The sequence below is a fragment of the Macrobrachium rosenbergii genome, chromosome 8 (genome assembly GCF_040412425.1).
Source record: "Macrobrachium rosenbergii isolate ZJJX-2024 chromosome 8, ASM4041242v1, whole genome shotgun sequence".
Taxonomy (NCBI): domain Eukaryota; kingdom Metazoa; phylum Arthropoda; class Malacostraca; order Decapoda; family Palaemonidae; genus Macrobrachium; species Macrobrachium rosenbergii.
Window position 1 is genome coordinate 83460347 of NC_089748.1, and position 18803 is coordinate 83479149.

The window sequence follows — 18803 nt, forward strand, 5'->3', positions numbered from 1 at the left end:
CAATTAGCTTGTTCATCCGAATATTTCAATTAAAATATCGTGCACTGAGTCAGGTTTAACGACCATGGTCTCTCCAAAACCATGGCATTTTCTGTGCCATCCCTGCTCTAAGTTAATTCAGAAGCCTGAATAGTATAGTAGAATTGGATGATAAATTCTCATTAAGTGCATTCATTCTGTCTTCCTGGGTTTTCTTGGGGTCATAACCTTATACCCTTCTTTGCAAATACTCAGTCATTGAGCAGTTCCTCTTTTGCATATTATAATATTTTGCTCGCATCTAGACACTTTCATAGTCCCCACCTGCAGTGTGCAAGGCAAACAAGTGAGTTCTTTTGTATGGACATAAGAGTAGTATATAAAGTTTAACTAAATAGTTTTGGTTAACACTCCTTCTTCCCAGAGAGGTCGAGAACATTTTGAAAGGCTTTTGCATGGTACTCATTGCTATCACTTGGAGGTTTTACAGGTTACCTCGGAGATCATTTATCATTTCTCCAGAACTGTTAAGTTCTCTTCAATTTCCAATTTGTAAAATAAAGGTTTTCTGTTACTCCCAGTGATCCCACATGTGCTGAATATTTCTAGTTCCAGTTTAGAATTCTTCACTTCCAGCTGTCAAGCAGAGCTTTTCTGTCATTTCCCCTATTGTACAGAGACTGAGTATTTCTGGTTCCAGTTTAGAATTCTTCATTTCCAGCTGTACAGCAAAGATTTTCTGTCATTCCCCTTATAGTAGAGGTACTGAATATATCTGGCTCCAGTTTAGAATTCTTCATTTCCAGCTGCCTAGTAGAATTTTATTGTCATTTCCCTTATTATACAGGTACTGGATATTTCTGGTTCCAGTTTAGAATTCTTTATTTCCAGCTATCTTTCAGAACTTTTCTGTCATTTCGCTTACAGTACAGTTACTTTATATGTCTGGTTCTAATTTAGAATTCTTCATTCCAGCCATCCAGCAGAGGTTTTCTATTGTTTCCCTTATTATACAGGTACAGAGCATTTCTAGTTCCAATATAGATTCTTCCACGCTATCTAGAAACTTTTCTGTTATTTCCCTTATTGTGCAGCTGAATATTTCTGGTTCCAGTTTAGATTTTCCACCTATCCAGCAGAACTGTTCTGTCATTTCTTATTATGCAAGTACTGAATATTTCTGGTTCCAGTTTAGGATTCTTTTTTCCATTTCCAGCAGAGCTGTTCTGTCACTTCTTATTATGCAGGTAGCTGGTTCCAGTTTAGGATTCTTCATTTCCAACCTCCAGCAGAACTGTTCTGTCATTTCTCTTATTATGCAGGTACTGAATATTTCTGGTTCCAGTTTAGGATTCTTATTTCCACCTATCCAGCAGAGCTGTTCTGTCACTTCTCTTATTATGCAGGTACTGAATATTTCTGGTTCCAGTTTAGGATTCTTCATTTCCACCTATCCAGCAGAGCTGTTCTGTCATTTCTCTTATTATGCAGGTACTGGGAATATTTCTGGTTCCAGTTTAGGATTCTTTATTTCCACCATCCAGCAGAGCTGTTCTGTCACTTCTCTTATTATGCAGGTACTGAATATTTCTGGTTCCAGTTTAGGATTCTTCATTTCACCTATCCAGCAGAACTGTTCTTGTCATTTCTTATTATGCAGGTACTGAATATTTCTGGTTCCAGTTTAGGATTCTTCATTTCCACATCCAGCAGAACTGTTCCAGTCATTTCTGAGCAGGTACTGAATATTTCTGGTCAGTTTAGGATTCTTCATTTCCACCTCCATCCAGCAGAGCTGTTCTGTCACTTATTATGCAGGTACTGAATATTTCTGGTTCCAGTTTAGGATTCTTCATTTCCACCCCATCCAGCAGAGCTGTTCTGTCATTTCTTATTATGCAGGTACTGTTCTGTCATTTCTTAATAGGTACTGAATTTCTGGTTCCAGTTTAGGATTCTTTTATTTCCACCATCCAGCAGAGCTGTTCTGTCACTTCTCTTATTATGCAGGTACTGAATATTTCTGGTTCCAGTTTAGATTCTTCATTTCCACCTATCCAGCAGAGCTGTTCTGTCACTTCTCTTATTATGCAGGTACTGAATATTTCTGGTTCCAGTTTAGATTCTTCATTTCCACCTATCCAGCAGAACTGTTCTTGTCATTTCTCTTATTATGCAGGTACTGAATATTTCTGGTTCCAGTTTAGATTCTTCATTTCCACCTATCCAGCAGAGCTGTTCTGTCACTTCTCTTATTATGCAGGTACTGAATATTTCTGGTTCCAGTTTAGATTCTTTCATTTCCACCTATCCAGCAGAACTGTTCTGTCATTTCTCTTATTATGCAGGTACTGAATATTTCTGGTTCCAGTTTAGATTCTTCATTTCCCACCTATCCAGCAGAGCTGTTCTGTCACTTCTCTTATTATGCAGGTACTGAATATTTCTGGTTCCAATTTAGGGATTCTTCATTTCCACCTATCCAGCAGAACTGTTCTGTCATTTCTCTTATTATGCAGGTACTGGAACATTTCTGAATATTTCTGGTTCCAGTTTAGGATTCTTCATTTCACCTATCCAGCAGAACTGTTCTGTCACTTCTCTTATTATGCAGGTACTGAATATTTCTGATTCCAGTTTAGATTCTTCATTTCCACCCATCCAGCAGAACTGTTCTGTCACTTCTCTTATTATGCAGGTACTGAATATTTCTGGTTCCAGTTTAGGATTCTTCATTTCCACCTATCCAGCAGAGCTGTTCTGTCATTTCTCTTATTATGCAGGTACTGAATATTTCTGGTTCCAGTTTAGGATTCTTTATTTCCACCATCCAGCAGAGCTGTTCTGTCACTTCTCTTATTATGCAGGTACTGAATATTTCTGGTTCCAGTTTAGGATTCTTCATTTCCACCTATCCAGCAGAACTGTTCTGTCATTTCTCTTATTATGCAGGTACTGAATATTTCTGGTTCCAGTTTAGGATTCTTCATTTCCACCTATCCAGCAGAGCTGTTCTGTCACTTCTCTTATTATGCAGGTACTGAATACTTGGTTCCAGTTTAGATTCTTCATTTCCACCTATCCAGCAGAACTGTTCTGTCATTTCTCTTATTATGCAGGTACTGAATATTTCTGGTTCCAGTTTAGGATTCTTCATTTCCACCTATCCAGCAGAGCTGTTCTGTCACTTTACTCTTATTATGCAGGTACTGAATATTTCTGGTTCCACCTTAGATTTCTTCATTTCCACCTATCCAGCAGAACTGTTCTGTCATTTCTTTATTATGCAGGTACTGAATATTTCTGTTCCTGTTTAGGATTCTTCATTTCCACCTATCCAGCAGAACTGTTCTTCTGTCACTTCTCTTATTATGCAGGTACTGAATATTTCTGGTTCCAGTTTAGGATTCTTCATTTCCACCTATCCAGCAGAACTGTTCTGTCACTTCTCTTATTATGCAGGTACTGAATATTTCTGGTTCCAGTTTAGATTCTTCATTTCCACCTATCCAGCAGAACTGTTCTGTCATTTCTCTTATTATGCAGGTACTGAATATTTCTGGTTCCAGTTTAGATTCTTCATTTCACCTATCCAGCAGAGCTGTTCTGTCACTTCTCTTATTATGCAGGTACTGAATATTTCTGGTTCCAGTTTAGATTCTTCATTTCCACCTATCCAGCAGAACTGTTCTGTCATTTCTCTTATTATGCAGGTACTGAATATTTCTGGTTCCAGTTTAGGATTCTTCATTTCACCTATCCAGCAGAGCTGTTCTGTCATTTCTCTTATTATGCAGGTACTGAATATTTCTGGTTCCAGTTTAGGATTCTTCATTTCCACCTATCCAGCAGAACTGTTCTGTCACTTCTCTTATTATGCAGGTACTGAATATTTCTGGTTCCAGTTTAGGATTCTTCATTTCCACCTATCCAGCAGAACTGTTCTGTCATTTCTCTTATTATGCAGGTACTGAATATTTCTGGTTCCAGTTTAGGATTCTTCATTTCCACCTATCCAGCAGAGCTGTTCTGTCACTTCTCTTATTATGCAGGTACTGAATATTTCTGGTTCCAGTTTAGGATTCTTCATTTCCACCTATCCAGCAGAACTGTTCTGTCATTTCTCTTATTATGCAGGTACTGAATATTTCTGGTTCCAGTTTAGGATTCTTCATTTCACCTATCCAGTTAAGCTGTTCTGTCACTTCTCTTATTATGCAGGTACTGAATATTTCTGTTCCAGTTTAGGATTCTTCATTTCCACCTATCCAGCAGAACTGTTCTGTCATTTCTCTTATTATGCAGGTACTGGAATATTTCTGGTTCCAGCAGGTACTGAATATTTCTGGTTCCAGTTTAGGATTCTTCATTTCACCTATCCAGCAGAACTGTTCTGTCACTTCTCTATTATGCAGGTACTGAATATTTCTGGTTCCAGTTTAGGATTCTTCATTTCCACTATCCAGCAGAACTGTTCTGTCAGCTTCATTTCACCTATCCAGAACTGTTCTGTCATTTCTCTTATTATGCAGGTACTGAATATTTCTGGTTCCAGTTTAGGATTCTTCATTTCCACCTATCCAGCAGAACTGTTCTGTCATTTCTCTTATTATGAGCTGTTCTGTTCCAGTTTAGGATCTTCATTTCCACCTGCAGAACTGTTCTGTCATTTCTCTTATTATGCAGGTACTGAATATTTCTGGTTCCAGTTTAGGATTCTTCATTTCCACCTATCCAGCAGAGCTGTTCTGTCATTTCTCTTATTATGCAGGTACTGAATATTTCTGGTTCCAGTTTAGATTCTTCATTTCCACCTATCCAGCAGAGCTGTTCTGTCATTTCTCTTATTAGAACTGCAGGTACTGAATATTTCTGGTTCCAGTTTAGGATTCTTCATTTCCACCTATCCAGCAGAACTGTTCTGTCATTTCTCTTATTATGCAGGTACTGAATATTTCTGGTTCCAGTTTAGGATTCTTCATTTCACCTATCCAGCAGAACTGTTCTGTCACTTCTCTTATTATGCAGGTACTTGAATATTTCTGGTTCCAGTTTAGATTCTTCATTTCCACCTATCCAGCAGAACTGTTCTGTCACTTCTCTTATTATGCAGGTACTGAATATTTCTGGTTCCAGTTTAGGATTCCATTTTATCCAGCAGAACTTTTCTGTCACTTTCTTATTATGCAGGTACTGAATATTTCTGGTTCCAGTTTAGGATTCAGAGAACTGTTCTGTCACTTCTCTTATTATGCAGGTACTGAATATTTCTGGTTCCAGTTTAGGATTCTTCATTTCCACCTATCCAGCAGAGCTGTTCTGTCACTTCTCTTATTATGCAGGTACTGAATATTTCTGGTTCCAGTTTAGGATTCTTCATTTCCACCTATCCAGCAGAGCTGTTCTGTCACTTCTCTTATTATGCAGGTACTGAATATTTCTATTCCAGTTTAGATTCTTCATTTCCACCTATCCAGCAGAGCTGTTCTGTCACTTCTCTTATTATGCAGGTACTGAATATTTCTGGTTCCAGTTTAGAATTCTTATATCTAAATATTTGTCCAGCAGAGCTTTTCCGTCATTTTCTTTATTGTACAGGCGCTGAATATTTCTGGCTTCAGCTTAATAATCGCCATCATAAGGTTAAATTATAGCACTAGTGAACTGGTTGCAAGGAAGACACATAAATTCTTTACTTGCTAATGATCATTATATGCATCACAGTCAAAGCGAAGAAATATGGCGGGGACTATATCTTGATATAAATATTTTAGTTATCTGATTTTTTGCTTATTAATTGGCAGAAGAGAACGTTAAACCTAAAGCATATGGGCCGTATGTAGGTACCTATCCCTAGATTTCCATTTGTCGTTTACCAAATAAAAAACGATATTCATAGTTTTATATGTAGTTTTTGCTCGTAAAATGAGGCTTACCCACCTGCCATTCTTCTTTATTTAGTTTCGTTTGTTGGGTTCACATTCCGTTTCTCACTTTTACTGCTCCTTTATTATCTCGAGACTCTCACAAAAATGGGGCTCTAAGTCTGCAAACCCTTACCTTAGGAGATTAGTATTATTTATAATATCCCCATTTGACTCGAGTGACGAGTTCTGGTTCTAGCTCCATTGTGTTAATGTTGTGTTTTTCTTTAGAGCCGCTCATCTCTCGATTAAGAGCTTGCAATTACCTAATATCACGTTAAATACATTATTGTACAATTAGAATGGAAGGCCTTTTAACGAACTCTTTTTCTCTTCCGATCTGTTTTTGTTAGTTGCAACCAAATTCATTTATCGGCCCTTTGTGGACATAAGTGCGTGGACCCATGTAACGGCGAGCGTGTGCGTGTATGTACGTCATTGGTAGTGTGCGTGTGTGTACGTACCGCGACATTCCACTAGTTCGTACCCCATCATTAGCCTCTATCCATCTTGAGTGCCCTGGAGGCAACATCTACCCCAAGGGGCCCCACCCGTACGGTGGCCACGCCCCCAGTGCACGGCCGTGACCAAACACATTTGTAATCTCACCCGGTGTTGACATGACGCTGCACATGTTAGTCACACCTGTTAGTCACACCTCTTAGATAGGTAGATCATCATGGCGCGAGATGCGCTTCCTCTACGTGTAAGTTTTTAACAGACTGACTGCCTGCCGGCTTCAGAGGTGCTGTGGCATCACCCAGCTTCCGTTTTCTTTGGGACAAAATGTCAACCAAGTTTTGCTGTCACAGCAATTGTATGGGAAATATGTTTGACTGAGGGTATTGAGAATGGGAATACTCACGCGTATAACAAAAATTTTATCAGCCATGAATGCAGCAATTTAGAGCCATTGTTGGTAATCTCAGAGAAGTCCGTTATAGAACACTAATTGCACGTTGGAAAAACATTGACATCATACAGGTGTGTATCACCCATACTTTGATGATCTCTAGTGACCCGATTCTCATCTCAGTAATCAAAAGGAACAAAATTCTTCATGTAATCCACTGAGAAAAAAAATTAAAATTCTTATCTGTCTTTGATTGGACAACGACGTACAGTCAAATGATATAGGTTTTTTTCTTCGATTCAGTATCGGAAACATCGCCATTAAGCATGATTATAGCCCTTGGAAAACAATCTCTCTCTCTGTCTCTCGCTCTCAACACACACACACACACACGCACGCACTCTTACTCACACACAAATGCTGCAGTGTGTAACACGTTTATCTGAAACCTAGATTAGTTCATGTGTAAACAAGAAGTAAATAATTTGGAACGTTACCTTATCCACTGACCTGGTCACCAAAGTATACGCCAGTTAGATAATATGGTAAACAAACAAAGCGATGACTATGATTATGAATTGTGTTGCGAAAGTACCAGAGCACCGCTATCCACAAAAGTTCCATCACATATTAGTAATAACAGCGGATTCTTAGCATATACTAGCACTGAATTTGGTATTATGAGTAACGTCTTGGTGCGCGCTGACAATGAATTTAGTACTGAGTAATTCCTTGGCGTTTACTGGCGTTTATGAGTAACCTCGTGGTTTGTACTGACATTGAATTTAGTAACATATCTTTTTTGATTGAGTGCTCACACTGAATTTAGTATTATGAGTAACTTTCTAGTATTTGCGCTCCTGTCGAATGAAATTAGTGTAAGCATAACTCATTGACACCCTTCCTACCAGAGGTCTTTCATTCTTTTGCCTCTCTTGGGGTGCAAGAGTCCAGAGGTCCTCTTTTCCCTTTCACAACTTAATTAACCTTACACGCCACCTTTGAGCAGGGGCCCGTGGTGGCGCAAAACTGGCTTAATTTAAACCAACCAGAAGTCTTTCAATACCCTGACTATAAACTGTGAACTAGTCATCTAGCCGTTGTTATGGATGCTGATGTTCGTAGGCTGTGAAGCTGCTTTTAAACGCTGTCCAGCCTTGACACGGATTGTGTGACATATCTAAGCAACTTATTATGCGGGTATATATTTCTTGGATGTCAGTTTTTCTGTAGTTATTTGGTATTTCCATCCACTTTTCATTGTTTAATAATGTTTCTTTTAACGAACTTTACAGTTGTATGGAAAGAGCCAAAGACCTCTGCGTAATATGTGAATAAGGGGAAATGGTTACAGAAGAAGAAAGGCGTAGAAATGAATATATATTAAATTATAGAAAGTAGATTTCACTGAATGTAATAGGCAAGCAATTTAATAAAGAAGAAAAAACGAACATAAGCAATTACACATTAAACAAGAAGTAAATGATAACTTTAAAAAATGGATAGACAAAAGCGAGTCTTTTGAACAAAACCTTCAGAAATCAGTTTATTCAGCAGACCTTGCCACATTTCACTTGTAAAGATAACAAATAGCAAAGATCTAAACTACAACTCAAGAGAACCTGTATTGGATGTCTTTGTCCTGAAATAGTTGAAAAACTCGTCAACCTTTCTCTAGCTTCTGTCATTATTTCTCGTTTTCTGAGGTTTTTCTCTAGTCCCAGCCAATGTTATTCAACCTTAAGCAGTGCTACTGCCTTCCACATGCTCCGGGTCAAGCTTGCGGAAGGCAGTAGCAATGCTTAAGGTTGAATAACATTGGCTGGGACTAGAGATTAACCTCAGAAAACGAGAAATAAAGGCTGATGAGGTTTTCAACTATTTCAGGAAATGACATCCAATACAGGTTCTCTTGAGTTGTAGTTTAGACCTTTGCTATTTATTATCTTCACTTCACAGGTGAAGTGTGGCAAGGTCTGCTGAATAAATTGATTGCATACCCCGATGTTGCTACTTTTCTAGCTGCTGCTCCATCTCTGCGCCTGAGGTCTTTGGTTGCAGAATCCTTAAATAGAGATCTGGCACCTGTTCATGAATGGAGTAGGCTTGGGGGCATGAAGCTTAACCTTTCTAAAATTCAAATGGCGCTTTTTTAAATTCCAGTGACTCCTTAAATATTTTAGGCGTAACTTTTTATGAGAAAATGACTTTCGAGAAGAATATATTTAATATTGCTGCCTCTGTTTCTGAAAAAGTGGGTATCTTACAGAAATGTTTTCGAGTTTTTCCCATTGAAGCTATTATATAGAAGTGTTTCGACTCTTTTCTTGTTTCTTGTTTGGATTACTGTTCTCCATGTGGCCTTCCGGTACTAACTCATCTCTAACTCTTGTATAAAATAAAGTTATGTCATAGTTATGTCATCCGTCAAAGTTATTTTGCCATCTCTTAATGTTGACTTGTGGCATAGACGTACAATGAGTTCATAATGTTTGTTTGATAAAATGTACTACAGTGACAAAAAAATCCTTTGCACTCTTCTTTACCTGACCTAGCTGATTTTGCTGGCAACACTGGGCCGCTGGCTGCTGCTCCAAACAATGTGTCATTTTCTAGTAGCAAGTTTAATGTCACTCAGTTTGCTCGGAGTTTTATCTTGGCTACAACTAAAATGCGTTATATTTTGTCTAGTGCAGTTGTGGAATCTTATGATATTCAAATGTTTAAGCGAGGGGTAAATTCATTTCTATTCCATCATATATATTTATTCATGGGTAAGGTGATTTTCAAATTGGGGATGATTAAATCTTTGGACTAGTGTGCCTATTAATTGAATACGCATCTACGTATGTAAAAATCACTTTACAAAATACCGATTGTTGATCATTTTTCAGTAAATGCACGTGTTTGTAACAAATAAACGAAGCTCATCATGTGTGTGTGTATCCTTCAACTACCCATTAGCTAAGACCTGCATGCACAATCATGTTGAATAGGAATACCAGCAGTAACGGTCGCAGTACCCCAGTTGGCTTTGTCTGTACTTCAAAGTGCGTTGTTCCCGAGTTTGTGGCCCACTCAGGCTCGATAGGTTCTATTTGCAGCATGACCTTGTAAGCTAGGGAAGCTATTTGGGGAGGGGCACATAGGTCTAATTGACGAGGCATCAGCAGCCACTGCCTGGATCTCACCGGTTCCAGCTTAGGTGGAGAGGGCCTCTGGGCATTGTGCATATGTTCAGTCCCTAGGACATTGCACGACTTTGTTATGACTTGTCCCTTGACTTTGGGGCTTATGAGCGCCCTTTATGCCGTTGAATAGGAAGTCAATGATCTTTTTGTCTTGTTCCGAGACAAATGTACACACATTTCACTATTAAGAATGATATACACATTTTTTTCAGTAAAACTGACTGCAGTTTTGAGAAAAAAAACCTGGTTTATAAAGAAGCCTGAGTAAAAAAATGTCAATGCTGAACAAGACGATCAAAATCTCACCGCAGTTAGACTACACGTTAGACTAGTTAGAAAGAGCTAGACAGTCATTCAATCAGTCACCTGCTCCCCAATTTGAACACAAATTCATAGATAATCTGACGCCTAAAACTTCTACATGTGGCCTTGTAGCAGTAAGGTCATCTTCCCTCACATCATTTCAAGGCAGGTTCCTTTCCCCATTTCTTTTTTTTTTTTCTTCCTCATTCGTAGTGTCCTCAAAAATCGCTGATATTCATGATTTAAGATGTAAGGAATTACGAAAAGTTGTTATTGTAATAAATGCTATTGGAACGTTAAGTTATCGGCTTCGTGTTATAGAAATTTATCGAGGATCTAGATATCACGACAAATTATATCAAACTCCCGACTGAACAGAAGAAACAGCAAAAAAGGAGCTAATAGATAATAATAGCCAATACCAGGGCGTAATATTGGACATTTTGCAATAAGATGCAAATTTTGGTCTTTCTATTTAGTTCTCAGAAGGCCTCAAGTTGTAACAGACCTTGAACTTTGGTACGACATAAAAGACATCCTTGAACGAACAGCGACGGGAACATCTGTGCTCGCTATTTCGCTTCTACCATGTGTCGGAAATGATAGGCATCGAATAAAATGGCAATGGCTGCATGGCTTCTGTTGCTCTACTCCCAATATAAAGCTCGAATCTGCCAGTCCTTTTCCCGCTCTTTTCCACCGAGGTCTAAGATGACGATCACAGTGTTTCAGAAATTAGCCGGAGATGATTGCTGAGAGTGACCACACCTGAGGAGAGGTTCCGGCAGCACCCTCTCATTTGCTTGGTTGCTCTACTGCAGGTGAAATTCTCTTCTCGGCTTCATTGCAGGAAGGGCAGAGACAAGAGGCGGGGCACTGCCGCCAGCGAGAGTAACAGGAAACTCCCCTTTACTTGGCCTGTGTCAAAATTTAGGACTTTTCGCATGTCACAGGAATCCGCTCTATATTGCCAGCTTGTAGCTTGACATTCTGTCTTTCGCTGAACCGAAATGAAGTTGAGAGAGAGCGCAAGAAAAGAAAAGTTGTGATACAGAGAAAACGGTGTATATACAGTAGAGTACTAGGAAGCATTAAAGCGCGGTCCTGATTTTGTTTACGGCTCTAAGTGAAAATAGTGTATGGACCGGATGGATTCTACAAAACAGCAAATTAAAGTGTATTTTAGAGTACTGAAGAGATAGCTTGCGTATGCATATATTCTAATCTTCACGTACACTAAAATGGCTTTTCAAAGACTTAGGAATATCAAGCAACCAAACACTGGATAGAAAGAACGAAAATGCAGTTTCTTCGCATGAAACAGTAAATGAAGTTGATTTTCCATATAAACTGACTGATAGGGTAGAATGGTCGGCAAAGTAAACAATATGCCATTATTTCCGTTGTAACCTGAACATAAGATTTGGGAAATTGTTTCGAGAAAAATCGAATGAGCAGTTAAACGTGCGGGATAGTTAATTAGCGTTTGTCTGTTTACAAAACAAAAAGCCGTTGGTGTAAGTGATTCTAAATCATAGGCGAATATGAGTAAAAAAAATTTAAATAACTGTGTAAACAGGTGCAGTACAGATAAAACAGCTCTCTGAACTTTCTGTAAGTGTCCATTTAGCAACTCGGAGGCTTCCACGTAACCTTTAGGCATATTGGGAAAATTACAGAGTGCAAAAACTAAAGGCAGGATATGACAAAAATTATTTCGGTCTTTTTCGGGTGTTTTAAACAACTCGAGAATTAAAAGTGCCCCATTCCTTCATTTTTTACCATTTTTGACCTGGAAGCGAATTAGAAAGGGAGCTACATCCTACTCTGACCAAAGGACCATGTCCGTCCGATCCAGCAGGGGATTTCTTAGCAAACGTGCTGAAAGACGATTTCGAATCCGCCACATCTTTAATAGGAATAATATTTGCATCGTCTGCGATCAATAATGTCGCGTTTTATGTCTTCATATGTGGGCAAGTGTAGAGTAGGACGTTTTAGCTTCATATTGTAGTACTTACTATGCGTAACAAAGATGTTTCCAAAATGACTTCAGCCCATGGACAAAGAGTGAGGTGCTGAATTATGTCAATCCCAGTCTTTCCTGCTGGACTGGCAAAGAGGAGGAAAGCTTCTTGAAGGCCGAGATCGCGAGAAGTTGAGGAGTCAGGCGGCCGCCGCATAATCGTTTGACCATCCTTGGCATTGGAGTTTGCAAGACCATCATCATGTATGCAGCGAGCGATGATGATACGAGACGTCGTGGAACACATTGCGTGCGATGGCGAGCCTCGGATCTCTTGGTAAGGAAAAGTGGAATCGCCAAGGTACCAATTTCTCCCAATTTCGATGCCTATCAGGCGGTATGTTTGCATCTATAGATCTGTAGGTGAGCACAGGACAAAAACGCGGTTGGAGCTTATTATCGCTTCCATCCTCCTGTCCCGCCTTCATTTCCCCGCACCCTCCATCCTTCCCTAACCACCGCCCGCCCCACCCCCCAAAACCCCGCGCATGAAAAGTTACTGTTAGGTAGGGGAAGGGAATCGAATACATTGGATACGTTTGGATAAGATTCGTTCTGGGTTGTTACTGGATGCAAGTGATTTGGCCAGTGCAAGTAATCTAAAGTGGAGGTTTCGTGCTTTTTTTTTTTTTTTGTCAGGTTCTTTCGGTGTCGTATTTACAGTGTGGCTGGTGCTGCATGTCGTCACTATGAATGCTTCCCTACACTTTTTTTTGCATAGCATGTAAAACTTCTCTTCAGCAATTTTGATATCTGTACAAGTTTTGTCCGGTGCTTTTCAGTGAAGAAAAATGCAGCTTGGAAAAAGAGATCTCACAACGCAAAAACACAGCTTTCTTCGGTGGGTCTTTTTTCTTTTCGTGATGCAAGAGCCAATATGTGAAGGAGCGAGTAGGACCTCCCCGCTCTCAGGTCGCGTCAGTAGCGTGCGAGAGTAGGCACCGTGTTGGGGGGCGGGGGGAGGGTTCGAACAATCGCTATTATCAATCATTATCAAGCCCACCTGACTCCTTTATTATCTAAGTACTGCCCTCTTTCATAATGGCGAGGATGGCCTGATAACACCTGCATGGCAGCGCCACTTTTTCCATGATTTACAGTCGAGTAACGCACCGAAATTGTATATACGGTTTTTGGCTTGCCTTGAACGGCCACTCACTGCGCATATTTTATCCATATTTGGGAGCGATCGGGAGTCATTTTGAATTAGAATTATGTTCACTGCCTCGCCTGAGTGTTTATCATGCCTGTACATAGATATGTACGAGTCAAGTGTATTCATTAGTTTTGACTTAAAACTAATTTTTTTAACATGAAAACCTAACATCCTTATACAGACGTTGTATTGTTAGCTGTAATCGCCACTGCCATTATCACTCATGTTACTTGCCATAAAGTAAAGAAGAAGATTAGCCTGTAACAAAATTGGGATTATATACATAAATGCATATACATACATATGTTTATATGTATATATGATATGATATATATATATATATATATATATATATATATATATATATATATATATATGTACATATATATATATATATATATATATATATATATATATAGAGAGAGAGAGAGAGAGAGAGAGAGAGAGAGAGAGAGAGAGAGAGAGAGAGAGTATACTTTGCATAATGTTGATATAATGTGATTTTATCGATTCAATTACCAACGCCTGCAATCAGCCTCAGCTTTTGACTGAGGTAGAAGCCTTTTCCTTAGTAGTGATTGGCTCCCGAGAAAATACAAGATAACAATCACTAACGCAATTGGTGCGGATGAACCCCCTGTTCAGAAAACTTCCAGAACATTATATGATTTATAAACCTACACTAAAGGTTTAGCATCAGCACTTGGAACCTTGCACATACATACACTATTCACACACTACATTTCTCTCTTATCCTTCAAGCTCGCCCTGATTTCCTCCCTCTGTGTTAAGACCCATCATTTCCAATATATCTGTTTAACACCATCCATCCATTTCTTTGTAAGTATCCCTCCCTCCCTCCTTCTCAGTACTTCCGCCTACATACTCTTTTCACCAGCTTATCCTCCACTTTGTCCAGTGGCCGAACTTCACATCCTAAATCACTAATCCTCTCTTTCACCTGCGCTAACCTACTTATCGTTTATGTGTATCTGTAATTCCTAACAAAGTACTTTTTTTTTAAGACATACTCACTTAAGATCTTTCATTTAGGAACAAAATACAGTATAAAGAAAAAAAGCACTATTATGTAACTTTCTGGACCTACCAAAGGCTGTGTATGTAAAATACCGTGTAAATCATTTGACAATTTTTCTAATGGTCAAACTGGAAAATCATTAAACAAGATAACAGAACTGCATAAGAACTGTGTGCAAACCATGTGAGCCGAATTTCATATAGTCATTCACTTGTTTAAAGGCTCGAGCTAAAATGAACAGACTTAAGGCAAGGTAGTTTGTCTTTTCCCTGAGACCACCTGCATGGAAAAAGCTGTTTATTAATGACGCACTTGTACGCGGTCACAGATGAGGTCAGGGCTCCTCCTCCTCCCCCTCCTCCTCCTCCCCCTCCTCCTCCTCCTCCTCCTCCTCCTCCTCCTCCTCCTCCTCCTCCTCCTCCTCCTCCTCCTCTTGCAAGGTGCTGACATTCTTGCTGTCGTCTGTATGTTCGTATTTACAGTCACCCCAACATATAAAATGTTTTTTTCTACTACTGTGTCTCAGTCCCTTGAAGATGTGTGAACTAAAGATGAAACCGGCTAGATTTATACCCCTTAAAACATTCTTCCTTGTGGTACAACTGCATACGTAAATGGTTTCCAGTGATTTCAAGCCACTGCACCACGGGCACAATTTCTTTCTAATTTGATGCCACCATTGCCGGTATTAAGACCATTTTTCCTCCCAAAGTTGGTATATGGGGTTCTTTTAGGTAAGGATCAAACAAAGATATAATATAATTCCATAGTCAGCCACGAGGACCATCTCTTCCGTCAAATAAGAGTCTACTATGACATTACCAAAGTCAGATTACGCCAGTTGGATCCTCTTCTCATCCAAAAGTTGTTTTCCCATCCAAAGGTCAAAGAAAAGATAGCAGTCATGCCATATTCAGCCACCTTTCAAACAACTTTCTGCAATTTTTCTTTGCCATTACCAGCTTACATTAAGTCTTTTTCATATATCCTTCACTCTGAGCTCCATTGCTTATCGTCCAGCTTTCCATCGATTTTGCTTCACCCAGCCGTAGAACTTCTTACTCTATCCATGAAAACTTCAAACAGTCAAAAAAGTCAATCTCACATCTACATATTCTAGCACAAGTTTCACTGTAATCATAAAAGCTTCTGATTGCTAGCAACAAATTATCTTTTACACCTTATACCTTTAACACAGTCCACATTTCATCTGTCAGTTCTATCATAACCTTTGTTCTTGGCCATGTGTTACGCACAGCTTTCCCTAAATTCTCGAAGTTGTCACGCTTTTGTTCATTCAACACTTAATCCATTTTCCCTCCTTCTCGACAAAATGTTCAGATGACGGTATTTTATTCTGCAAGACACAGCAAGGTATACAAAGCTTGCTTGAGAGAATGTATCATGTATCTAGAGAGATAGTACTCCAAATAAACCAGGAAAACCCGAAATAACAAGGACAAAGTATGCCAAAACGAAGATATAGCAGAAGGAGAAAGTATTAACAAGGTTGAACCTTTCAAATACTTAGGAACCACAGGAAAGACGACGACTGGAAGAATTTCACAGAGGCTCATTATCCAGTGGCACTGGAGTCGATGACGATGATGACGACCGCTTGTCTTGCATCGGCCAGCCACTTAAATACAATCACCTTATCTTTCGTAGTTCTGCCCATTCTGTTACTTTATTTTTGTCTCGCGAATTGTTGTAACAATATCCTTCTTGATCGTCTTAAGTAAAGCAACAGTTGTATACTATATTTTAGGCGGGTCAACATTATTGCTGTAGGAAGTGGCAGTCGCTTGAGACATTAAAGCTGGTGCCACACAGCAACATTTTCTGACCCTTCTTTTTTAACTTTTTTTCGACTCTTTTGCTATAGTGCACAAAAAGTGGCCAATATTGGTGGCAAGACTAAGATCCTTCTTGTTCATGACATTGCCCAAGAATGGCTCCATTCATTGTGCGGGAAGGAACAGAGAAAGAGTCTAACTAGTTGTGTTCTTTAAGAAAGTACTAATTTTAATCATTATCCTTCCTCTCTCTCCCTCCCCTCTTATCCTTCCCTTCCATGCTGTAGCTGCCAGGTGAGCAAACTTCCAAGGCTCGTTGTCCATACACGTGAACATTTCTATTGTTTAGGGAGATTTCCTCACGCAGAACCTGGGTCCAGTCATTCCAGTTAAGTCTCTATAATTCAGTGCCATAAGTATGTGTGTACCCACGGATCAAATTTGCTTTAAAATTAGTGGTCTGGCTGACATTAGGTACGCTTTAGGGAGGCAAACTATTCAAATGACCGAGTTTGATCCCAGTGACAGTTTAAGCTTAATATTTATGTCACGAGCTGTTTCCCACTATCTTAATCTCTCCAGACTCTGAACAGGTGAGATGTCCTGCCATTACTGTCACATCTGTCCGGTCCGACTATTGGAGGCTAGAGGTCACGTCACATTAAATGTTTGTCATCACTATATGGATACGAAGGACCTTCACTCAAGACTCGATATTTAATATATTCACTCATTTCGCGTGCCTGCGCAAAGCTGGTTTGATCTAAAACAACAGAACGAGTCACTCGTTAATGCATATAATGTGGGCAATCAGTATCCTGGTGGCCATGCCAAGTAGCATTCCATTTAAAGGGAACTGAAATTATTATCGTTCTTTCGGTTCTTATTTCTTTTCAGAGCTGCGGTTTCAAGTTTTCCTTATGACTCGGCCTAAACAATTTTCTTGTCTGAAGAGGATCTTATTTTAGCACTCAAAATTTGTTGACCTACGTACATGTTTTGTGTATACAGAGTTAAAAAAAAAATTTGTATTGCATTTTGCTTATTATAATGAAAATATAGAAGGATCTTAAATATTAACCTATAGGTGCTACTTTGGTTTGTTATCTAGGAGTTACCTAATCTGAGGTGCTAGTACTAAGCACCGCATGGTAAATGCACGAAGATATCATTTATTATTATTAATATAACAATTTGTCGACCACACAATATGGAAATGGGTGTATATAGTACTTTTATCCCCGAGGGGCTAGTACTAAACACGGCATCTCAAGGAGCTTCCGCCATGTTTAGTAGGCTACTAGCACCTCCGAGTAGGTGACGCCTAAATAACAAGCCAAAGTAGCACAATTCTGTAAATATTTGGCTAGGCCTATTGATCCTTGCCTGATCTGTGAAAAGCAGGTATCATATGACCTGCATTATGATTGTTGTTAATAAGCACTTGTGCGCTATTAATTTTTCATAATCAATAATGTATTCTTTTACAGTCGTTATGCAGATATATAATTGATCATTTCAGTGCTGACTGGCCTTCTAGAATATTATCCATTTGTCCTAATTCTGAGCGGGTATGATTGAGGACTGAATTATACACTCCTTGAGAGAAAAATGTTTATACTCTTCATAGTGAGGTAAAAGATTAAAACAAAAACAATGTGTTTCCATATATAATTAACGTCAGCAATGACTGATAGATGATGCTGATAGTTGGTAAGAAGTCGAATTTAAACGTAATATAAAAAATTCCATATAGTTGAAAAAATTAACTAATAAAACTTCAATAAATGCTTTCGAATAAAATTAAAGAACAAAAAAGAAAAGTCAATAGATTTTTCGAACACTTAACCTTTGACCTCCCAAGTATAGAAAGCACTGAGCAAAATCAATGAAATTTTGTGAAAATACTTTATTACCATAAATATTCAACTGTAGAAAAAATTGTCGATATTACTTAAAGGAGTCCGTGCTATGGCACTGTTCCCATGTGGGAGCGCTGGGACAATGTGTGCTAAAATTTGCTGTGTTTTACCATTTTTTCTAAATTCATACGTAAACGTTATAGTAACCGTTTTTCCCTTTCTACTTGGCAAAATTTGAAGAACTGAAATAGAAAGTCATGTTATTTGTTACAATGTTGCAGGTGTAGCCCTCACAAGCAAAATCAAACTAGGCATTTGGTACATTGGTATCTTACATTTTTCTTGCAAACAACGCATCTTCCTTGCTTGCAACTCTGCTTTATATGGCCACTGCCATCATAGCGAATGTCAGTGGGTGGTTCTGTCATTTTACTTTGGCCAATGTGTCTGTGTGCAGCTACAGACTTCAGCAAACAGAGCGTTATTTCTCTCCTGAAGTCCAGATGGGAAAGAGTATCCTCCGCAAGATGGCATTGCAAACGCCAAACAGCAACCACTGACAAATTAAGAGCATTGGAAAACAGTGGCCAGTACCATTTCTTACCCCTGATCCCTGGCCGGTATGTGGCCAAAAGACGATCCATTAGATCTACTCCGCCCTTTCCCTCACTGTA